The sequence below is a fragment of the Mesoplodon bidens genome, assembly GCF_964165515.1.
Source record: "Mesoplodon bidens genome assembly, chromosome: 7".
In the NCBI taxonomy this organism is placed as follows: Eukaryota; Metazoa; Chordata; class Mammalia; order Artiodactyla; family Ziphiidae; genus Mesoplodon; species Mesoplodon bidens.
In genome coordinates, this window is record NC_138164.1 from 17752796 (window position 1) to 17779061 (window position 26266).

The window sequence follows — 26266 nt, forward strand, 5'->3', positions numbered from 1 at the left end:
AAAGGAGTGAGAGCATTTGGTGGAATGTAGTGAAGCATGAGGCTAAAAAAAGGAAGAAACTGAATCATGGAAGGCTCTCAAGTACAAAGCTGAGGATTTTAGTGTTTATTCAGTAAGTTTTTGAAAGCTACAAAAAAAACAATTAAGGAAGAGAGTGATGCAATCTGCTTTGTGCTTTAAAGAGCTAATTCACAATTTAACAAAATGTGCATGACCTACAGAAAGACAATTTAAATTGCTACTAAGTGATATAAAATAAAATTTATATAAATAGATGAAAAACTACTATTTGTTTCTGGGTGGGATGACTTGATACTGAAAAAAATGTCAATCATCTCTGCATTATTTTCTTATTGTTACTGTAACAAAGTATCTTGAACAACAAAAATGTATCATCTTGCAGTTCTGTAGTTCAGTAGTTCAACATCAGTCTCACTGGGCTAAAATTAAGGTGTAGCAGGGCTGCATTCCTTTCTGGAGGCTCTAGGGCAGAATCAGTTTCCTTGTCATTTCAGGCTTCTGGAGGCTGCCCACATTCCTCGCAGCCCCCTTCCTCCTTTTTTCAAAGCTACAATGGTGGGTCAAGTCCTCACACCACATCTTTCTGACCCATTTTTCTGCCTCCCTCTTCCACTTCTGAGAACTAAGGTGATTCAGATTGGTCCCACCCAGATAATCCAGGATAATCTCCCAGCTCAAAACCCATACCCTTAATCATATCTGGAAAGTCCCACTTGCCATGGAAGGTAACATATTCACAGGTCTCAGGGATTATAAAGTAGATATTTTTGGAGGGCCATTAGTCTGCCTGCCACAATCTCTAAACTAATCAATAAATACAATGGAATCTTAAAACTATTACTAACATACTCTTAAAAATATTCAAGCCTATTCTAAAATTATCAAGTAAAATAAACATGTAAGACTGATCATAAGAGAATTTGCTATATATTTGAAATAGTCCTGCAGAGCGCTTAGTTTGACACTTGGCAAAAACGAATACCCTGAGACATTAATATTATACAAGATATGGTTTATAATAATAAACTCAAAGGCTATCTTTCTCACCAAAGTATGCCAGTGCATTGTTAGGATGGGTATAGCAATGTTAAGTTTCCAGGGTTATGATATTCAGCCATCCAGGATGTGATGCTCTCAAACATCATAGAAGGTCAAACATGTCACATGGAAATTCCAACACAGGAATTTCATAGGATTATGAAAACTCTCTTTAGCAGGCCAAAATCACCAGGACTTAACAACTCCTCCAGGTCATCATGGAATAGCTAATCCAGAACTTTTCTAGTTCTGCAATCAGCACCATTTTGTCATTTGTCTAAAGGTTACATGCACAGAACAACCATGTTGATGACTATTATGTGGACATTGACAACCAGAGACCACAAGGCTTACACGGGGCTAAGCACGGAAAGTGAAGCAGGTGCTCTCCCAATATCCGTTCCCCTCTCCCTCTTTAGTAATTGAACACCATAATTTTAGCTGGGTCCATTGTCACAGACTAAAGGCCACAGCCTTCTTTCAGCTAGTTAAGTAAATGTACAAGATTATTAATTTCCATATTAACAGAAAATGGGGAAAATCTGTATGTCCACCAACAGGTGACTGTTAAAGAATGATACATCCATTCAGTGAAATACTTTGTGTCCATCTTAATGGATGACTAAAGCAGCTCAGTATGTGCTAAAATTAAGAGAAATTCAGAATACATCCTTACATTAAAAAGCAAGGCACAGAACAATGCATATAATATTACCATTTATGTAAAAAGAAAAGAGAATATATGTAGTGTGTGTGTGTATGTGCACACACATGTGTATATATACATAGGCTCTGGAAAGATATTTATAAAAGACATAAGAGTGATTAATCCTGGGAGGAAAACTGTGTGGCAGGAGACAGGAATGAAAGAAGGAGGCTCCTTTCATACTTCTTTCCATTTTGTATCTTTTTAATTCTATACCTTGTTTATACGGTACCTACCAAAAAAACTTGACATTTCACTGTTAAAAATGTTTATTTTTTTATTATGATTTTTCGTTTCATTTTACTAGGACAAGACATAGTGAAATATTTCTTAATATTTAATTCTTTCAATGTACTGTTGTAACCACTTCTTAATCAAAAGAATTCTTTTAATATTTTTTAATATCTTTAAATATTTTTAATGGGCTTTAATAGCCTATGGAATAGTAGTGAAGTAGTAATGGAACAACTGACACATAGGTTTTACCAAAAGCTTTCTGCACTTTAATTATGGAAATTCTTGGACTGGACTCTTTGGTGGTAATATATTAATAAAGATATAAATCCAACCTTAAGGTTAACAGAGACAGGCTCAGCTGTGTACAGAGGATATGTCTCAGTCTTTGTCATTTCAAGTTTGGTGTGAATAAGAGATGCCTCCCTTTATGCATCAGAGAAATACCTTCAGAATGGTCTTACACCATGAAGTACTACTGGATCCAGCAGTTTCACCAACAGAGACTGAGCTGAGAATAAAGGGGATCATGGAGAAACTAGACCAGCTGATCCCACCCAGACCCTTCACCCACGTGAGCTCCACCACCAGCGCCACACACAGCAAAGCCACCCTCCTCAGCCCTCAAGACACATACTGCAGGGGGGATCAGCTAGACGTCCTGCTGGAGGTGAGGGACCACTTGGGACGCAGGAAGGAATATGGCGGGGATTTCCTGAGGGCCAAGATGTCCTCCCCAGCCCTGAAGGCAGGCGCTTCGGGAAAGGTGACAGACTTCAACAATGGCACCTACCTTGTCAGCTTCACCCTGTTCTGGGAGGGCCGGGTGTCTCTGTCTCTCCTGCTCATCCTCCCCAGTGAAGGGGTGTCGGTGCTCTGGAGGGCAAGGAACCAAGGCTATGACAGGGTGACCTTCACAGGCCAGTTTGCCAGTGGCGCCTCCCATGTCAATACTGATTGTGCCCTCATTTTAAATTCAAGTGCTGAACTATGTACCTGGATACTCGTGACCAAGAAGCCTTTTACTAAAAGTCTACAAATAATGACTGTTGGAGAGGGTGTGGAGAAAAGGGAACACTCCTGCACTGTTGGTGGGAATGTAAATTGGTACAGCTACTATGGAAAACAGTATGGAGGTTCCTCAGAGTTGCCATATGATACAGGAATCCCACTCCTGGGCATACACCCAGACAAAACTATAATTCAAAAAGATACATGCATCTCAATGTTCATAGCAGCACTATTTACAATAGCCAAGACATGGAAACCATCTAAATGTCCATCAACAGATGAATGGATAAAGAAGATGTAGTATACACACACACACACACACACACACACACACACACACACAATGGAATATTAGCCACAAAAAAGAACAAAATAATTCCATTTGCAGCAACATGGATGGAACTAGAGATTATCATACTAAGTGAAGTAAGTCAGAAAGAGAAAGACAAACACCATATGATATCACTTATATGTGGAATCTAAAATATGACACAAATGAACTTTTATGAAACAGAAACAGACTCACAGACATAGACAATAGAGTTGTGGTTGCCAAGGAGAGGGGTTGGGGAAGGGATGGAGTGGGAGTCTGGGATTAGCAGATACAAACTATTATATATGGAATGGATAAACAACAAGGTCCTACTGAATAGCACAGGGAACTATATCCAATATCCTGTGATAAACCATAATGGAAAAGAATATGAAAAGGAATATATATGTATATGTATAACTGAATCACCTTGCTGTATAGCAGAAATTAACACAACATTGTAAATCAACTATACTTCAACAAAATTTTGTTAAAAAAGAGGCCTTACTATGTGAGGCCTCAACACATGCTCTGTGAGGCCCTGATCATGTGACTACCAGAGACTCAGTCAAGAAGGGTAGAGACTTTTACATAGCGCAAGCAAGCTTTCAAACTAATGTGCATTGAGACATTTTCCTATAGCAACCACTCCAATCATTTTAATTAACAGTGAGCACTGCACTCTCAATGTTCAAATACCTATGGGTTATCAGCTTTATTCTCCTAAAGGTCACAGTTCTATCAGGTGATTTTCTCCTTACAGGTGGTTCAGGCCTGGGGATGGATGGTTCCCTGCTCTTGTAGGCCCCAAAGTACTGCATCATCCCTTGGTTTCCTTAAATCTCGCCTTTATTAAACTCTCCTGGGTCACCAAGTTTGCGCCTGTCATGTTTCCTCCTGGGCTCCTAAATGAGCCAGAGGAAACTTCATGTGCAAATTTACTAAAAAAGGGTGTTTACAAAATTGAAAGAAGGTAATGTGGCTGGGGGTTAGACAAGGAGGAAGATGATGAAAGATGAGGAAGGAAGGTGGCCAGGGCCAGCCATATCATGAAGAATCTGTTAAAGGAGTTTGGATTTTATTTCAAGTAAAATAGGAAGATATCAAAGTGTTCCATGCAGGAAGATAGTCTTCTTTCTTATTAATCTGTATTTTATTAAACTAATACATATGCATTGTCCAAAATATCAAATTGAGCTCACTACAGCATCAATTGTACCAAAACCCAGCAATTTCTACCACTCTCCCCATCCCCCCATACAATCACTTTGAATTATTTTAACTGTTTTAAACACTATTTACCACCATATTTTTTAGCTATTATGCTTATGCTGCTTGATCAACTCAATTTTCTAAACAAATCTCAATTTTATGAACAATTGACTAAATTTTCTGAATAAATCTCAATTTTATGAACAAATCAGGGAATTTCTCAGGTAAAAGAAGCCCAGAGGCAAAGCAGGGATGGCACACAACCCAATACGCCATCAAGACCCATCTGAGACCTTTCTGCTCTAACTCCCCTCATTAGCACATGACTTTCTCTCTCATCCTTGTCACCTCAGTATCTCAAGATGGATGCTGCACCTCCAGCAACTCAACTGTATTCCAGGCAAGAAGAGGAAGGGCAAAGGACACATTTCAGCTGCATCTGCCACCCAATGACTTCTGATCATGTGTCACATGTATCACTGGCCAGATTGATATAAAATGACCACTCTTACTGACAAGAAAGGCAAGGAAATAAAATTTTTTTGCTAAGCATGTTGCTACCGTATGTTCTGTTAGGAAGGGAAAGAGAAGAATGGACCCCAGGTAGGTCTCTAGCAGTGTTTGTAACACTGCTATGTCTTCCTTTTTCCATTTTGGCATTTTATATCAATTCCCTAGGTTGGTTGTAAAAGATTTCATTCTCTCACATCACACTTGCACCACATTTTCCTTTACTACTTTCTCTAACTATACACAAGGGCTTTACTAAGTTAACTTAGTAGTGTTTTGCATTGCTAATTAAATTTTGCTATCTGCTGAGCCAAGTAGTACACCTTCCTTCCCCCCTCCAAAAAAATACATTTTTTTTGGTTTTACTGGAATTTCATTTGCTTCATTTTCTATGTATTTATCTTCAATTTGTCCACATCCTCCATCATACCTGTCAAAATTCTTCCATTCTTATTTTCCAAAACATTGACGGCATCAGATAAGGTTTCAAGTCTATCTTTATCCCTGCAGAATTCTTACCCAGAGCCCTTTGCCACCTATTCTGGTTGGGAATGACTGCTTTCCACCTGCTATACAAGGAAGAAAATGACCTAGGAACTCCTCACCACTTCCCTGTACAGCATCTCCAGTCTCCTGAGTTTACTGCTCATTTGGCTTAAGCATATCTTTCAAAAACTTTCTTAGAAAAGAAAAATTTAATTTTTACTTCTTGCTTATCTAAAAATATGTTTATTCTACCTTGGCACTTTTTGGAAAGTTTGGTTGGGTTTAGAATTCTGAGTTGATTAATGATTCTCCTTCAGAATTTTAAAGTCCATTATTTTTCAGTTTTCTCTAACTATAGAGTTTGGTGCCATTATGATCCCTAATACTTGCTATGTCATCTGTTTCTCTCCTCATCTCTTTTCTTCAAATCATCTCTATACCCTGGTGTTGTGATTATTCAATTTTAGGTGGGCAGGAGTAGGGATTTTTTTCATTTATTGTGCTGGACACACCCTGGATCTTGGCAAACTGGAGGCTAGTGCTCTTAATTTCAGAAATATTGTATTTTCCTGGTATTTTCTCTATTTTCTCCTTCTGGAGTTCCTAATAGTCTATTATATCTCCTGAATTTACCTTGTAAACTTAAGTTTTCTACTGTATACCACTCTATCTTTTGCTATATTTTCTACCAGATTTTCTTGATCTTATCTTTTGGCACTTCTGTTGTTGATTTTTTTTTCAGTCACTATATTTTTTTTCATTTTAGAGCTCCTAATTGTTCTCTGGTTATTCTTTTTCACAGCATCCCATTATTTCCTGGATGCAATATTTTCTCTTACATGATGAAAACATTCAGATTATTATTATGATGTGATAAATTTTTTGAAATTTTATTTTATTCTTTACATTGTCCCTGTTGCTTCTGAGTTTCTTTTATCTGTGTGATTATTTAGTATCTCTTTCAAGTAGGAGGTATTCATCAAATACCTGAAATCCTTAGATGTCTGCTCATATCTTTTCATTGGGCACTTGAAAATCAACATGGATGCTCTATGTACATGGATGGGGGTGGTCAACAGGAACATCTGATTGTGCAGTGATAAGGTGGCAAAAGGCCTATTCAGTGGACTACACACACACACACACACACACACACACACACACACAAATACCAGTACCTGGAAGCTTTTCTCTTGGCCCATCCAATTTCTCAAGAGAAAAACATCCCCTAATCTCTGAGGAGTCCAGCTCCTGTCCAAAATCCTATATATGATCTTTCAGGCCTGACCGTAGTTAACTGCAAAGGCTGTATCTGACAGGTCTCATGGGGAAAGCTGTCCCACTTCCCACACCAGACCTAGTGCACAGCCAGTGTTTGGCATTTTCTGGAGGTAGTTACAGTCAAGGACTCAGACTTCCAGCCATGCTCTTTTGCATATCTTCACTTAGAAAGGTGCCTGACAAAGAGTGAGCACCCAATATTAGTTGAACAAATGAAATGTCTGCAAAGTGGCAGGCACCGTGCTAGGCACTGGGGATACAGTGATTGTGCCAGCACCTGGCCTCATGGAGCCTATATTCTAGAGGAGGAATCTGAGGCTAACAGAGGGACCCTAAGCTCATCTGGGTGTGTGGTAAGGGGAAGGGCAGTCATGGAAGCCTTCCTTGAGCAAGCAGTATTTGAACTGAGATATAAAAGTTGGGACGGTGATAGAGATGGGGATGGGGCGGAGAAAAAGAAAAGCATCTGAAAATCCATGAGGAAGGGAAAAGCATGGTGTGGCCATATCATAGTGCCGTATTATGGGAGAAAGTGATGTGAAATGGAGCTGGAGATATTGGGGCGGGGGAGGGGGAGGCAGAGGGCGGGAGGCAGTGTGGAATGAAAGCCACACCAAAGATTTTGGTCTATTGTAAGGAGACAGTAGACCATTGAAGGGATTTTTGTGTAGGGAAATGGGGGAGGGGAACATAATCAGATTAGCTTTAAAAAAAAAAAGATCAATCTAGCTGCAAATTGGATAACAGGTTAGAGTGGGTCAAGAGTATTTGTGATTTGGGATAGAAGAAAAATGTTCTACAATTAGGTTTTAGAGATGGCTGCATATACTAAAAACTACTGAATTGTACATTTTAAATGGGTAAATTTATGCTATGTGAATTATATCACAATAAAGCTGGCTTGTTGGGGTATTTTTTTTTTAAAGTAAATGTAAGGAAACAAGTTTTCAGGCTATTCCCGTAACCTGGATGATAGGATGATAATATAAGCCAGGGTGGCACTGGCAGAAATAAAGAGAAGTAGGGAGATTCAGAAGATATTTAGTAGGCAAAATAAAAATGGACTTGTTTAATGGAGATGTTGACTGAAAAAATATGCACAACCTAAAAGTTGAGAATTATGTTTTATTTGATGGACAAAACTGAGGACTGAAGCTTGGAAGACAGTCTCTCAGATAGCTCTGAGGGATGGCTCCAAAGAGGTAAGGGAGGAGCGAGGATATATAGGGTTTTTTGCAACAAAAACCAGGTAGTTGGAACATCAAAAGATTACTGTTGATTAAAGAAAACCAGATATCTCAAGTTAATGAAGTTAGTGAGCTTTTTTGTGTATGGGAAGATGCAAGAGTCTGGGCTATTGAAATCATTCCTTTTATATGCACCTTAACCATCTAGGTAGGGTCAGTGCCCAGCTTTCCATCCTGACTTCCCTCAGGGCTCACAGTAGGGGGTGGCTGCAGTGGCCTAGGGCTTGATGGTGGCAACATCTTTTGTTTACTTATATGGCAGGCAACATTTTTCATCCACAGAGAGGAGATGACAAGAATATATTTCTAACCCTCACATATACGGTCAAATGATTTTTGACAAGGGTGCCAAGACAATTTAATGGATAAAGGACAGTCTTTTCAACAAAAAGTATTGGAAAAACTGGTTTCCATATGCAAAAAGAATGAAGTTTGATCCTTAACTTAGACCACGGAAAATAATTAACTCAAAGTGGACCAAAGGCCTAAATTTAAGACCTAAAACTATAAAACTCTTAGAAGAAAACAAGGAAAGCTTTACGACATTGGATTTGGCAATGATGTCTTGGATATAACACCCAAAGCACAGGCAACAAAAGCAAAAATAGGTAAATTTGACTACATCAGAATTTAAAACTTCTGTGCATCAAAAGACACAATCAACAGAGTGAAAAAGCAACCTATGGAATGGAAGAAAATAATTGCAAGTTAAATACCTGATAAGGAGCTAATATCCAGAATGTATTAAAGAACTTCTACAACTCAACAACACAAATCCAAATAACCTGATTTTTTAAATGGGCAAAGGACTTGAAAAGACATCTCTCCAAAAAAGATATACAAATGGCCAACAAGCAAAGAAAAGATGCTCAATATCACTAATCATTAAAGAAATGATTTAAATGATTTAAATGACTAATCATTTAAAGAAATGTAAATCAAAATCACAATGAGATATCATCTCACACCCATTAGGGTGGCTGCTATAGAAAAAAATTTAAAAACAGAAAATAACAAATGTTCACAAGGAGGTGGAAAAATTGGAAGCCTTGTGCACCATTGGTGGGAATGAAAAATGGTGTGGCCACCATAGAAAACAGTATGGCAGCTCTTCAAAAAATTAAAAATGGAATCACCAAATGACCTAGCAATACCACTTCTAAGTATAGAAGAGCAGAGTGTCAAAGAGAATTTGCACACCCATGGTCATAATAGCTTTACTCATACCAGCCAAGAGGTGAAAGCAAACCAAATGTCAATCAACAGATGAATGGATAAACAAAATGTGATTGATACACACACACACACACACACACACACACACACACACACAGGAGTACTATTCAGTCTTCAAAAGGAAGGAAATTCTGACACATGCTATAACATGGATGAACCTTGAAGACATTACGCTAAGTAAAATAAGCCAGTCACAAAAAGACATATGCTGTATGATTTCACTTATATGAAGTATCCAGAGTAATCAAACTCATATAAACAGAAAGTGGAATGGTAGTTGCCAGGGGCTGGGAGGAATAGAAGAATGGAGAATAGTTATTAATGCACATAGAGTTTCAGTTTTGCAAGATGAAAAAGTTCTGAAGATTGGTTGCACAACAATGTGAATTATACTTAACATTATTAAACTGTACACTTAAGAACAGTTAAGATGATAAATTTTATGTTTATATGTATTTTACTGCATTTTAAAATATATATATATACTTTCATTTCTTCTAACACAGTAGAGACAATGTAATCTAAAAATACATCTGCTAGGACTTCCCTGGTGGCGCAGTGGTTAAGAATCCGCCTGCCAATGCAAGGGACGTAGGTTCAAGCCCTGGTCCAGGAAGATCCCACATGCCGTGCAGCATATGTGCGCCATGACTACTGAGCCTGTGCTCTAGAGCCCGTGAGCCACAACTACTGAAGCCTACACAGCTAGAGCTGGTGCTCCGCCACAAGAGAAGCCACTTCAGTGAGAAGCCCGTGCACCGCAACGAAGAGTAGCCCCCACTTGCTGCAACTAGAGAAAGCCTGTGTGCAGCAATGAAGACCCAAGGCAGCCTAATTAATTAATTAATTAATTAACTAATTAAAAATACATCTGCTACAAAATACCCAGAAATTCTAGGTGATTTATAACATCTTTTTAAAATGAATAATCTTATAAAATTCCATAGAATTTCATATCATATATAACCTGGCAATTACCAAATTTATATATATAATGTGGATATTTCCTCTCATGTCTCCCAGCATCATAAATTCAACTGTCAATCTACATCTCCATTTGTATGGCTTAACAGACATCTCAAGCTTATAATCTAAGTGTCCAAAACCAAATTCTTGATTTTCCTCCACCAAACTGGTCTATCCAGTCTTCCTCATCTCAGCAAATAGCAATATATTTCTTGCCAGTTGTCTAAGTCTAAAAACCTTGAAGTCTCTCCCATATATTCAATATTCAGTTTATTATCAAATCCTATTTTCTCCACCTTCAAACCATACCCAGAATTTTACCACTTGTCACCACCTCCGCCATAACCACCTAAGTATACACCATCATCACCTCTCACCCACAATACTGCAATAGCCTTCAACTTTGTCTCCCTTACTTCCATCCTTGGGTCCCATAGTCTATTTTCTAACTGCAACCAGCAAATCCATTTAAAATACAAATCAGATCACATTCATGCATGTCATATCTTTGCTCAAAACCCTCCAATGGTTTTTCATCTCACTGAGAGTATAAGCAAAAAATCTTGTCCTGACTCACAAGGCCTTACATGTTCTTGCCTCTCATTACCTCTCTGGCTTCATATCCTGCCATCATTGCCCCTCATTAATTACCCTCCAGCCTCACTGGCTTTCTTATTTTCACTCAGACAGGAGGCAAGGGGCCTGAAATCCCTGCATAAGCCTAAACCTTCAAAGGACTACTCTCAGAGAAAGGGAGAACTGGAAAAAAATATACCCATGAAAGATGACAAAGAAGTTTGTCTGTCTTGTCCTAGATTCTGATAGAAAAGGGGAAGTCTCCCTTTATGAGTTAGTAAGCACAGACCTGCCTTGATAAAGATCTGAAATTCTAATCCATACTACCTGTTCAATTCAGGAAACCTCAATCCAGTAACTAAGTAAATAAATAAGCAAGTAAGCTGGGGCTAATTCCCTAGGGGAACTTGACAGAAACAAATACAAACTCTTTCTGAATTCACACACTCAAACCAAACCACACAGAATTCCCATGGTAAATCTCACCAACCATAATATGATTCACAATCCAGATTTACAACAACACAAGAAAACCATCTAGGGGACTTCCCTGGTGGCGCAGTGGTTAAGACTCTGTACTCCCGAGGCAGGGGACCCAGGTTCGATCCCTGGTCAGGGAACTAGATCCTACATGCATGCTGCAGCTAAGAGTTCATATGCCACAACTAAGGAGCACGGAAGCTGGGCTCCTTTTTTAATACTCTCACCAATATAATAAGATCGTAAGTCTCTCCAAAAGCCCTCCCTCTGGTCCTGAACTGTAATGCACTTCATTTGACAGCTCTCTTGGCTTTCTTGGAGCTTCCCTGATCCATTAGCCATGGAAGAGTTCCTGCCTCCATGCCCCAAAGAGTTCTCCCTAAAACTTTAAGTCACGATACTTGAACAGCAAAACAGTCATCCAGAATCCAATTGTTTCCTACATAAAAAATCTCTTAACTACACCACAACAATAATAGATATTACGTCCTCCCAAATTAAAAAGGTCATTCAAAGATGATGTGAGGTTCATGTTCATTTCAATGCCTGCCTGAAGAAGTAACAGGCTAATTTTCTGTTTCCCTTTTTTGAAGGTCTAGTCTATACACTGAAATAATGGAACGGATTGAACCCACTGAGATCTCAGCGTGTAACTATAAGTCTGCTCTTTGATGTAAGAGGTGATGCTTAGGGCAATGGTTCTCAAATTGACTGGACGTCTTAGAGTCACCTGGAGGGCTTTTTAAAAAGAGAAATTCCCCAGTTTTTACACTGAAAATTAGGTCTGGAATAGGGTCCCAAAATCTATTCTTGTTTGTTAACTCCCTGTGTAACACTGCTAAATTTTAGAACTACTGCTTTAGAGGATGACATTCTTACTCGGCCTCATTCCTGATCTGGCTCCAACATAATGGTCTTCAGGGTCATAAGTTAGAGTTGTTGTTAAAGATGGCGCCATATTCCTAAGCAATTCATGGGTCAAAGAGAATACCAAACCTGCAACTACAGAAACAGTCTAGAAAGTCTAGAAATAGACCTACAAGATACATTCAACTGATTTTCTTTCTTTTTTTTAAATTTATTTTATTTATTTTTAGCTGCATGGGTTCTTCATTGCTGCTCACAGGCTTTCTCTAGTTGCAGCGAGTGGGGCTTCTCTTCGTTGCGGTGCGCGGGCTTCTCACTGAGGTGGCTTCTCTTGTTGCGGAGCTCAGGCTCTAGGTACATGGGCTTCAGTAGTTTTGGCTCACGGGCTCAGTAGTTATGGCTTGCGGGCTCTAGAGCACAGGCTCAGTAGTTGTGGCGCACAGGCTTAGTTGCTCCGTGGCATGTGGGATCTTCCCAGACCAGGGCTCAAACCCATGTCCCCTGCATTGGCAGGCGGATTCTTAACCACTGCACCACCAGGGAAGCCCTCAACTGATTTTCAACAAAGGCACCAAGATAATTCAATAGGAAGTGGATAGTTTTTTCTACAAATGGTGTTGGAACAACCAAAGAGCTACTGGGTAAAAAATAATGAATCCTGACCGCTACACTTCCTCCCAAAAGTTAATTGGGAATGAATGATAGGATCAAAAAAAGCTAAAACTGGAAAGCTTCTACATGAAAATATAGAATATATTTGCAATATTCAGGTAGGTAAAAATTTCTTAAATGAAACACAAAAAACAATAACCATAAAAGAAAAAAATTACAAGAAGGGGATTCATTAAATTAAAACCTCCTATTCTTCGAAGACACTGCAAAGAAAAGATAAACCACAGACTAGAAGAAAATATTTAGAATCATAAATCTGACAAAGAACTTATATCCAGAACATATTAATATAAAGAATTCCTACAACTCAAATAACAAAAAGACAACCCAACTTAAAAATAGTCAAAAGGCTTGAACATTTAACAAAAGAAGCTATATAAATAGCCAAGAAGAAGCACACAAAAAGATGCCTAATATCATTAGACAACAGAGAAATACAAATTAAAACCACAATGAGATTCTATTTTATACCCCCAAAAATGACTAAAATGAAAGACAGACAATACCAATTGTTAGTAAGGATGTGAACAACTGGAGTCTCATGCATTTCCGGAAGGAGTCTGTAATGGTACAAGTACTGGAAAAAGATTGGCACTTTCTTTAAAATTAAGCATACATCTACCCCTTGGCCCAGTAACACCATTAAGTATTTACCCAAAAGAAATGAAAACATATCCACAAAAAGACTTTTACAGGAATGTCCAGGCAGCTTTATTCATTATAGTCCAACAGTGGAAATACCACAAAAGTCCATCCAGAGGACATAGGATAAACTGTGGTACAGTCAAATGATACAATTTTTAAAACTCAGTAATTTTAAAACTCAGCAGTTTACAAAAAATGTGCCTCTGATACAAGCAACAATATGGATTAACCAAAAAATCATTATGCTGAGGGAAAGAACTCAGACACAGAGAGCACTACTGTATGATTTCATTCATATGAAGTTCAAGAATCAACAAAATGACTCTGGTGATAGAAATCCAAACAGTGGTTGCCCGGTGGGGGACTGATTGGAAGGGGGCCAAAGGAAAGCTCAAGGGAGGGGTTCTGCATCTTGTTTGGTGTGTTGGTTACACAGACTTATCGAAACTCTACAAACTGCACAATTAAGAAATGCATTTCACTGTACATAAATTTTACTTCAATAAAAAACTTATCAAAGTGTACTATTCAAATATGTGTGTTTCAATGTTTGTAAATTATACTCAATGTTTACAAAAGTTAAAAATACGTGCAGCTATAGAACATTACACCTATAAAAGCAACAACATCTACAAATCAAAATTGATATGACGAGGCCAACTACATTTAGAAGAAATCTCACAGCCTTAAATATATTTATTTTTAAAAACAGAAAATGAAAATGAATTTGAAAAAATGTCAAAAAAGAAGAGAAATCTGAGAGATAAGGAGAAATGAATTAATAATGATGTAAAAATAATGATGTAGGGCTTCCCTGGTGGTGCAGTGGTTGAGAGTCTGCCTGCTGATGCAGGGGACACAGATTCGTGCCCCGGACCGGGAAGATCCCACATGCCGCAGAGCGGCTGGGCCCGTGAGCCGTGCCATTGAGCCTGCACATCCGGAGCCTGTGCTCTGCAACGGGAGAGGCCACAACAGCGAGAGGCCCACATACTGCCAAAAAAAAAAATAAAAATAAAAATAAAAAAATAAAATAAAAATAATGATGTAGAAATTATTAGAAAACAAAAATAGATATGATAAATAATTCTGAGAAATAATTTCTTTGAAAATATCAATAAAATAGACAAAGCTTACAGATTTAGACAACAGAAAATATATTCAAATCATTAAAAATGAGAATCAGGTTTTATTCACAGATATACAAGTACCCTGTAATGCTATAAGAAATTTAAATGCACCACTCTAAGCTAAAAATTCCAAAAATAAGGATGAAACACATGATTTTCTAAAAAACATGTAAACTTCCAGAAATGATTTGAGAAAGTAGTCCATGTGGATACCAACAACCATGGAAGAAATGGAAATTTTTGCCTAGGGAATAACTCCAAATGCTGTACTGTGTCTAGACAATTTTACTAGTGAGTTCTAGCAGATCTTCAAGGAAAGATAATTCACATATCACTTAAAGTGTTCCAGAGTACAGAAAAAGATGGCACACTGCCCAATTCATTTTCCCAAACCAGCAATACTCTAATCCCCAAGTCCAACAAATAGAGCACAAAAATGTAAATCACAAACTAATCTCCCTATATAACATGCTAATCCAGTATCATGTAAAATACACCAGTCATTTAATTAGTCACTTCAGTACCTCAGAAGATTAAAAACAGTTATTTTAATAAATGCAAAGATTACAAAATAAATTAAATATTAAATAAATACAAAAGCTTCCTGACAATAGAGGAAAACCTCCTTAATCAATTAGAAAATAGTTACTACATAGAGATAGCCCATATTAGAGTTAATGATGAAATACTAGAGCCCATTCCCATTAAATTTAGCAACAAGAGCAGTGTGCTGGTTATTATTTAGCACTTTCCTGGAAGTTCTAGCCAATGCAATAAAGGACAGAAGAATTCTTTTAATTGGTAAATTTTAGAAACATGGGGACAAATTAGTCTCTATTTTTAGATCATCCTTCTTTAAATGGAAAACCTAAGTAAATCAAATGAAAATAAACTAGTAGAAGTCATTAAGCTAATTAGTTTTAAAATATACAAAAGTCTAGAGATCTTCAAGATAGTGGAGGAGTAAGACGTGGAGATCACCTTCCTCCCCACAAATACATCAGAAATACATCTACATGTGGAACAACTCCTACAGAACACCTACTGAACACTGGCAGAAAACCTCAGACTTCCCAAAAGGCAGGAAACTCTCCACGTACCTGGCTGAGTGGCTGACAGGGTCTTGGTGCTCTGGCCAGGTGTCAGGCCTGAGCCTCCAAGGTGGGAGAGCCGAGTACAGGACACTCGTCCATGAGAGACCTCCTGGCTCCATGTAATATCAAACAGCAAAAGCTCTCCCAGAGATCTCCACGTCAACGCTAAGACCCAGCTCTACTCAACAACCAGCAAGCTACAGTGCTGGACACCCTATGCCAAACAACTAGCAAGACAGGAACACTACCCCATCCATTAGCAGAGAGGCTACCAAAATTCATAATAAGGTCACAAACACCCCAAAACACACCACTGAACATGGTCCTGCCCACCAGAAAGAGAAGATCCAGCCTCATCCACCAGAACACAGGCAGTAGTCCCCTCCACCAGGAAGCCTATACACCCCACTGAACCAACCTTAGCCACTGGGGACAGACACCAAAAACAACAGGAACTAAGAACCTGCAGGCTGCAAAAAGGAGACCCCAAACACAGTAAGTTAAGCAAAATGAGAAGACAGAGAAACACACAGCAGATGAAGGAGCAAGGTAAAAATCCACCAGACTAAACAAATGAACAGGCAATAGGCAGTCTACCTGAAAAAGAACTCAGAGTCATGATAGTAAAGATGATCCAAAATCTAGGAAATAGAATACAGAAAATACAAGAAACGTTTAACAAGGACCTAAAAGAACTAAAGAGCAAGCAAACAATGATGAACAACACAATAAATGAAATTAAAAGCTCCCCAGAAGGAATCAATAGCAGAATAACTGAGGCAGAAGAACGCATAAGTGACCTGGAAGACAAAATAGTGGAAATAAATACCACAGAGCAGAATAAAGAAAAAAGAATGAAAAGAATTGAGGACAGTCACAGAGACCTCTGGGACAACATTAAATGCACCAACATTCGAATTATAGGGGTCCCAGAAGAAGAAGAGAAAAAGAAAGAGACTGAGAAAATATTTGATGAGATTATAGTTGAAAACATCCCTAATATGGGAAAGGAAGTATTCAATCAAGCCCAGGAAGCATAGAGAGTCCCATACAGGATAAATCCAAGGAGAAACATGCCAAGACACATATTAACCAAACTTTCAAAAATTAAATTCAAAGAAAAAATATTAAAAGCAGCAAGGGAAAAGCAACAAATAACATACAAGGGAATCCCCATAAGGTTATCAGCTGATCTTTCAGCAGAAACTCTGCAAGCCAGAAGGGAGTGGCACGACATATTTAAAGTGATGAAAGGGTAAACCTACAATCAAGATTACTCTACCCAGCAAGGACCTCATTCAGATTCGATGGAGAAATTAAAATGTTTACAGACAAGCAAAAGCTAAGAGAATTTAGCACCACCAAACCAGCTTTACAACAAATGCTAAAGGAACTTCTTCTAGTCAGGAAACACAAGAGAAGGAACAGACCTAAAACAACAAACCAAAAACAATTAAGAAAATGGTAATAGGAACATACATATTGATAATTACCTTAAATGTAAATGGATTAAATGCTCCAATCAAATGACATACAGACTGGCTGAATGGATACAAAAACAAGACCCGTATATATGCTGTCTACAAGAGACCCAATTCAGACCTAGGGACACATACAGACTGAAAGTGAGGGGATGGAAAAAGATATTCCATGCAAATGGAAATCAAAAGAAAGCTGGAGTAGCAATTCTCATATCAGACAAAATAGACCTTAAAATAAAGACTATTACAAGAGACAAAGAAGGACACTACATACTGATCAAGGGATCAATCCAAGAAGATATAACATTGTAAATATTTATGCACCAACATAGGAGCAATACATAAGGCAAATGCTAACAGCCATAAAAGGGGAAATTGACAGTAACACAATCATACTAGGGTACTTTAACACCCCACTTTCACAATGGACAGATCATCCAAAATGAAAATAAATAAGGAAACACAAGCTTTAAATGATACATTAAACAAGATGGACTTAACTGATATTTATAGGACATTCCATCCAAAAACAACAGAATACACTTTCTTCTCAAGTGCTCATGGAACATTCTCCAGGATAGATCATATCTTGGGTCAAAAATCAAGCCTTGGTAAATTTAAGAAAATTGAAATCATTTCAAGTATCTTTTCCAACCACAATGCTATGAGACTAGATATCGATTACAGGAAAAAATCTGTAAAAAATACAAACACATGGAGGCTAAACAACACACTACTAAATTACCAAGAGATCACTGAAGAAGTCAAAGAGGAAATCAAAAAATACCTAGAAACAAATAACAATGAAAACACAATGACCCAAAACCTTTAGGATGCAGCAAAAGCAGCTCTAAGAGGGAAGTTTATAGCAATACAATCCTATGTCAAGAAAAAAGAAATACCTCAAATAAACAACCTAACCTTACACTTAAAGCAGTCAGAGAAAGAAGAACAAAAAAAACCCCAAAGTTAGCAGAAGGAAAGAAATCATAAAGATCAGATCAGAAATAAATGAAAAAGCAATGAAGGAAATGAGAGCAAAGACCAGTAGAACTAAAAGCTGGTTCTTTGAGAATACAAACAAAACTGATAAACCATTAGCCAGACTCATAAAGAAAAAAAGAGAGAGGACTCAAATCAATAGAATTAGAAATGAAAAAGGAGAAGTAACAATTGACATGGCAGAAATACAAAGGTTCATGAGACATTACTAAGAGCAACTATATGCCAATAAAATGAACAACCTGGAAGAAATGGACAAATTCTTAGAAAAGCACAACCTACCAAGACTGAACCAGGAAGAAATAGAAAGTATAAACAGATCTATCAGAAGCACTGAAATTGAAACTGTGATTAAAAATTTTCCAGCAAACAAAAGCCCAGAACCAGATGGATACACAGGTGAATTCTAGCAAACATTTAGAGAAGAGCTAACACCAATCCTTCTCAAACTCTTCCAAAATATAGCAGAGGGAGGAAAACTCCCAAACTCATTCTATGAGGCACCATCACCCTGATACCAAAACCAGACAAAGATGTCACAGAAAAAGAAAGCTACAGGCCAATATCACTGATGAATATAGATGCAAAAATCCTCAACAAAATACTAGCAAACAGAATCCAACAACACATTAAAGGAATCATACACCATGATCAAGTGGGGTTTATCCCAGGAATGCCAGGATTATTCAACACACACAAATCCATCAATGTGAAACACCATATTAACAAACTGAACGATAAAAACCATATGATCATCTTAATAGATTCTGAAAAAGCTTTCGACAAAGTTCAACACCCTCTAGAAAGTAGGCATAGAGGGAACTTACCTCAACATAATAAAACCCATATATGACAAACCCACAGCCAACATCGTTCTCAATGGTGAAAAAATGAAACCATTTCCACTAAGATCAGGAACAAGACAAGGTTGCCCACTCTCACCACTATTACTCAACATAGTTTTGGAAGTTTTAGCCACAGCAATCAGAGAAGAAAAAGAAATAAAAGGAGTCCAAATCAGAAAAGAAGTAAAACTGTCACTGTTTGCAGATGACATGATACTATACATAGAGAATCCTAAAGATGCTACCAGAAAACTACTACAGGTGATCAATGAATTTGGTAAAGTAGCAGGATACAAAATTAATGCACAGAAATCTCTTGCATTCCTATACACTAATGATGAAAAATATGAAAGAGAAATTAAGGAAACACTCCCATTTACCAATGCAACAAAAAGAATGAAATACCTAGGAATAAACCTACCTAAGGAGACAAAACACCTGTATGCAGAAAACTATAACACACTGATGAAAGAAATTAAAGATGATACAAACAGATGGAGAAGTATACCATGTTCTTGGATTGGAAGAATCAACATTCTGAAAATGACTATACTACCCAAAGCAATCTACAGATTCAATGCAATCCTTATCAAACTACCAATGGCATTTTTCACAGAACTAAAACAAAAAAATTTCACAATTTGTATGGAAACACAAAACACCCCGAATAGGCAAAACAACCTTGAGAAAGAAAAACAGAGCTGGAGGTATCAGGCTCCCCAACTTCAGATTATACTACAAAGCTACAGTAATCGAGACAGTATGATACTGGCACACAAACAGAAATATAGATCAATGGAACAGGATAGAAAGCCCAGAGATAAACCCACACACATGTGGTCACCTTATCTTTGATAAAGAGGCAAGAGTACACAATGGAGAAAAGACAGACTCTTCAATAAGTGGTGCTGGGAGAACTGGCCAGCTACATGTAAAAGAATGAAATTAGAACACTCCCTAACTATACACAAAAATAAACTCAAAATTGATTAGAGACCTAAATGTAAGGCCAGACACTATAAAACTCTTAGAGAAAAACATAGGCAGAACACTCTATGACATAAATCACAGCAAGATCCTTTTTGACCCACCTCCCAGAGTAATAGAAATAAAATCAAGAGTAAACAAATGGGACCTAATGGAACTTAAAAGCTTTTGCACTGCAAAGGAAACCATAAACAAGACAAAAAGACAACCCTGAGAATGGGAGAAAATATTTGCAAATGAAGCAACTGACAAAGGATTAATCTCCAAAATATACAAGCAGCTCATGCAGCTCAATATTAAAAAAACAAGCCAATCCAAAAATGGGCAGAAGACCTAAATAGACATTTCTCCCAAGAAGACATACAGAAGACATTTCATGGCCAAGAGGCACATGAAAATTTGCTCAACATCACTAATCGTTAGAGAAATGCAAATCAAATCTACAATGAGATATCACCTCACACCAGTCAGAATGGCCATCATCAAAAAATCTACAAACAATAAATGCTGGAGAAGGTGTGGAGAAAAGGGAACCCTCTTGCACTGTTGGTGGGAATGCAAATTGATACAGCCACTATGGAGAACAGTATGGAGGTTCCTTAAAAACTAAAAATAGAACTACCATATGACTCAGCAATCCCACTACTGGGCATGAACCCTGAGAAAATCATAATTCAAAAAGAGTCATGTACCACAATGTTCATTGCAGCTCTATTCACAATAGCCAGGACATGGAAGCAACCTAAGTGTCCATCGACAGATGAATGGATAAAGAAGATGTGGCACATATGTACAATGGAATATTACTCAGCCAAAGAAAGAAATGAAATGGAGTTATTTGTAGTGAGGTGGATGGACCTAGAGACAGAGTGAAATAAGTCAGAAAGAGAAAAACAAATACCATATACCAACACATATATATGGAATCTTATAAAAACAAAAAAAGGTTCTGGTGAACCTAGGTGCAGGACAGGAATAAAGATGCAAATGTAGAGAATGGACTTGAGGACACAGGGAGGGGGAACGGTAAGCTGGGACGAAGTGAGAGAGTGGCATGGACATATATACACTACCAAATGTAAAACAGATAGCTAGTGGGAAGCAGCCGCATAGCACAGGGAGTTCAGCTCAGTGCTTTGTGTCCACCTAGAGGGGTGGGATAGGGAGGGTGGGAGGGAGACGCAAGAGGGAAGAGAAATGGGGACATATGTATATGTATAGCTGATTCACTTTCTTATACAGCAGAAACTAACACACTATTGTAAAGCCATTATACTCCAATAAAGATGTTAAAAATATATACATATATACAAAAGTCAAGATTATATTTTTCTATATACCACCAGTAATCAGTTAAGAAATTTAACAAGAAAAAAGTCTCATTTTAAACAACCATCAGAAATATAAAAGGCCTAGGAAACTTCTAATAGGAAATGTGGGGCTTCCCTGGTGGCACAGTGGTTGATAGTCCGCCTGCCGATGCAGGGGACACGGGTTCATGCCCCTGTCCGGGAAGATGCCACATGCCGCGGAGCGGCTGGTCCCGTGTGCCATGGCCGCTGAACCTGCGCGTCCGGAGCCTGTGCTCCGCAACAGGAGAGGCCACAACAGTGAGAGGCCCGCGTACCGCAAAAAAAAAAAAAAGAAATGTGAAACACCTTATATGACGAAAACTACCAAACTTTACCAAGGTCCAGAAAAGAAAATCTGTTTATTTGAATGTTTAATGTCATAAACATTAAGGTAATCTTAATGAAAATACCAATAAACTGTTTAAGAAGTTAACACAATAATTCCAATGTTCATTTAAAAGAATAAACAAGTTATAATTGGCAGAAATTATTTTAAAAGATGTGTAATAAGATAATAAAAGATGTATAATATTTGTTTTACCAAGTGTTAAAATGTACTATAAAGATACATAAATTACAATAATAGAGTATTACAACAGGAACAGAAAGAAAGAATCAGAACCAATTGTATATAATAATTTCCCTCTGTGATAAAAATGCCATCTTGAATCAAAACAACCCACTTGGGAGGAAGGGGTTATTCCCATTTAGCAAAGGAGAAAACTGAGCATCAGATAGTAAAGTAACTTGCTCTAAGTCACCCAGTTAGCACCCAGCTAGAAAACATTATTAACTGTGATTATTTCCTGGAGATGGGATTACAAATGACTTTTTCTACTTTGTGATGATCCCTTTCTATAACAAACAGAAATAATAAGGATGATATTTTTGAAATATTAAACTGATGTAAGTTTCATTTCCCATATGTTGTGTTATCCTGCCTAAGCAACAGCATCCATTCAACATTTTGGGGAGACAGAGAAGTATTGCTCAGGTTTGATCTTCAAACCAGAAGTCTAGCACATAGGAACAAGAAAAGATCTGAAAGCTAGGTCTGGTTGTTTGTTTTTTGAGGGGACAATACCTCAAAAGTGTATTTAATATCTTTCATATATCAAGAGAGTCAAATCTGGCCAACTTGATCAGAGTCTTACAAAATCCATAGAACAGGGAAGAAAGAAGATATGGCATTCTCATCACGTAGAGAGGAAAAGTAGAAAGCCCTTTGGCCACTGGGAAAAGAAGCTGGGAGAGGAGAGAGAGAGAAGTTATCAAGGAGAGTCCTCAATTCTGTCCCCCTGCCTCCCATATCTCCCACTGTCAAACCTTGGGTAAGGTTTGCAATAAAAATACTCCAGATAGTTTGAGGTCACGCCAAAAGCAAAGAGGAGACTTGAATTTCCTTTTCCATTTGGAACTTTGATAAAAGAATGGCTGGCAGGTACCTTGTGCCAACATATAATAGAGTGAAAATGAAAGGGGAGGGGAGAAGGGAGCAATGTTGCTGGGTCACATAAGGGCATCAGCATCAGTAGGAGTCAAGTGGGAGCTCAGGAATCAGTGGGTCATCTTGCATTTCCTTTGACTAGAAAACACAAGCTACATTGGCCACAAAGCATCAACAACAGCTGCAGAAAAGACAGAAGCAGACTCTCAGAGATGAAGTGGCACAAGTTACGCATGGATCAGAGTTCAGTGGGAACCAGCAGAGAAAGCCCTTTCTTAGGATAGAAATCTTTCCTTCTACCAGGTCATGTAAGTGTCTCTGTGCCCAGATGGAGGTAAAGAATGAGGAAGGCAGGGCAATCAAGAGGAATATGGCAGGGAGAGGAATCCTCCAAGATTGTCCATTTACCAACAAAATGGGGAAATAACCTGAAAGATACCATTTATCTGAAAGATACTAGAAGAGACATTGACCTGTGAAGGGAAATTTCACTTTTGTCCCCTCAACAGCAGAAACAATATTCATCCAGTCACAAAAAAAGTTAGAAAGCTATATACTATTTTACATATCTGAGTTTTAGTTTATCAGCTTTGGCCCTGCTGTGTGTTTTTCCTAAGAATATCTAACATGTTTTTCTGCACTTAAAGTGTGCCAGGCACTGTGCTAAATGCCTTACATGCATATCATATTCCATACAATAATCCCAAGAGGCAGGTGCTATCATTATCCTTGAATTGCAGAAGAGCACATTGTGACTTAGAAAGGTTAAGTAAATTTGACCAACATTAGACAGCAAATAAGTGACAGTGAAGATTTGAACCCAATGCCAGAACCCTCTCAATACAACCTGTGTACCACTATTACACTCACTCTTTGGATGTTTAAAGAAACAGAATAAATGACTAATCCAACCAGCAAGAGGCAGAACTGGGGTTTGAACCAAGGCAATCTGCCTCAAGATACGCCAGTTTCTATTTCTTGAATAATTTTCAAACCATTTTAACAAATCCACTTATTGAAAATGTAAACATTACTCTTTCTTGTATCACTATGGAAAATAGGGAATATACCAATTAGGAAATACATAGATTAAGGTAGTGGGAAATGAAAGAATAAAATGGTAACAGAATATAAATAAGTTCAGCAAGGTTTTATGAATAGAAACTTGGTGAAGGAAGGAGTAAAATTACTGGTAGCTGGACATTGGGAACAGTGAGAGGAACCTAACTATTATAATCTAGCAATGCGAGATTACAACTAACAACTGGCTCAGGGAATGGGTAGGAGCCCAAGAAAGAATGCTGAAAAATCCTTGTGGATTGTACATGCTCAGTTCTCGTAAGACAACCACACTTCCTACTGCAAAGAAGCTTCTTATTTATTTTTTTTATTGAAATATAGTTGACTTAAAATGTTGTGTTAACTTCTGCTGTACAGCAAAGTGATTTGGTTATACATATATACACATTTTTTATATTCTTTTCCATTATGGTTTATCACAGGATATTGAATATATTAATAGTTCCCTGGGCAATACAGTAGGACCTTGCTGTTTATCCATTCTATATATAGTAGTTTGCATCTGCTAATCCCAAACTCCCACTCCATCCCTTCCCCAACCCCTCCCCTTGGCAAAAAGTCTATTGTCTATGTCTGTGAGTCTGCTTCTATTTCATAAAAGTTCATTTGTGTCATATTTTAGATTCCACATATAAGTGATATCATATGGTATTTGTCTTCTCTTTCTGACTTACTTTACTTAGTATGATAATCTCTAGTTCCATCCATGTTGCCGCAAATGGCGTTATTTCATTCATTTTTATGGCTGAGTAGTATTCCACTGTATATATGTACCACATCTGAAAGAAGCTTCTTAAAAAATGACACACATGCAGAAGAGTGCTGGACAGCCCATGTCTAAGTGTACAAGGATTCAAAGTACAAGGGTGGAAGGTATGGGAATGACAGACTGGACAACGTGAGAGTATTTGGTGTGCATTATGGGGGGAAGATAGTTGTGCAAGACCTTTGTAGTTGTAGACTGTTAGCTAAGGCACCTTGCACCTGCTTTCAACAGGGATGAATAACTAAAGAAATGTAATTTGCTGTTATGTAGGGAGGATGGAAGGGAGAAAGAAGATTTGTAAATGTTCAAAGTACAGTTAAAACTATTGGAAAATGCACCAACATCCCAAATAATCAGCATGTGTTGATTCCTTTGTTTGTAAGATTTCCTGGGAGTTACTGTCTGAAATCTTTTCATTAGAACTTAGGTAATGTCTACACTTCAGAGACAACTCTAGTTGCTTAACTCAGTTCATTAAATCACAATATTGACAAGGCAAGTGTCTTGAGAGTCCAGGTCAGTTAACTGCCTTGTTTCAGAGCTAAAAGCTGCTCTCCTAACCTCAGAGTCAATGGTGAAGAGGCTGTATAGTATTGCCTTTCATATTTGGAGTCACACTAGGCTGTAGGCTACTTAAGAGCAGGAGATATTTTTTCATCTCTGTGTCTCCTGAGCCTTGCAGAGCTATGGTGCAGGCACTTGATAAATGGGTGAGGAAAGAGCAGGCATGCAACCACCACTTGCCAATGAGCACAAATTGAGAGATTCTTTAATGTCTTTCAGCTGAAACCTGCACATAGCCATCCTTAACATAGTAGCTGTGCTACGTTCCTCCACGTGCCGAGGTAGGAGAAATATATGGCTGATGTTTCTGATACTTGCAAGTGTACAGGAAGGTCTGTAACAAAAACAGCAAGGCTTGGCTTCCCTGGTGGCGCAGTGGTTGAGAGTCCACCTGCCAATGCAGGGGATGCGGGTTCGTGCCCCGGTCTGGGAAGATCCCACATGCCGCGGAGCGGCTGGGCCTGTGAGCCATGGCCGCTGAGCCTGCGCATCTGGAGCCTGTGCTCTGCAACGGGAGAGGCCACAACAGTGAGAGGCCCGCGTACCGCAAAAAAAAAAAAAAACAGCAGGGCTGAACATTGCTTATGAGGGCTATTTGTTTTACCAGAGAGTGAAAAGATGGGGGGAAACAAAAGATTGAGATAAGTTCTCACCTCCCAGTGGTTGCCCTTTGGAAGGAGGACGGATTGCAGGAATTTGCTAACAGAAAATTAAATGTCATCAACGACTCTTTGAAAGGAAAACTGACTTATACCTCTACACCACAGGACTGACTACTTTCCAACAGTTTCTGAAAGTACGTTTCTTCTATCTTAATTTTAAAATTCAAGCATCATTTTTTGAATCTCTTTAAATGTGATCTTCCTATGCTAATGGTCTTATTTGGGCTCATCCGCCTTTTCGACTTGTGAGTTAACTTTTAAAATTTCACTTCTCCTGTCACAAGGAATATTAAAAATATTCTTCCTCTTCACATGTCCTAATGAAAAGTTCTGTCATTGCAGTTTTAATTCATCT

General features: G+C 38.2%; 1 pseudogene across 1 annotated transcript in view; it reads left to right on the forward strand.

The window, feature by feature from the left end:
• The first annotated feature begins 2417 nt into the window (after positions 1-2417).
• Positions 2418-26266, forward strand: part of LOC308620047 (NXPE family member 2-like) — a 28688-nt pseudogene continuing 4839 nt past the window's right edge. The window contains exon 1 of the transcript in view: positions 2418-3020. The product of the transcript in view is annotated as an NXPE family member 2-like (transcript). The remainder of the gene's footprint in view (positions 3021-26266) is intronic.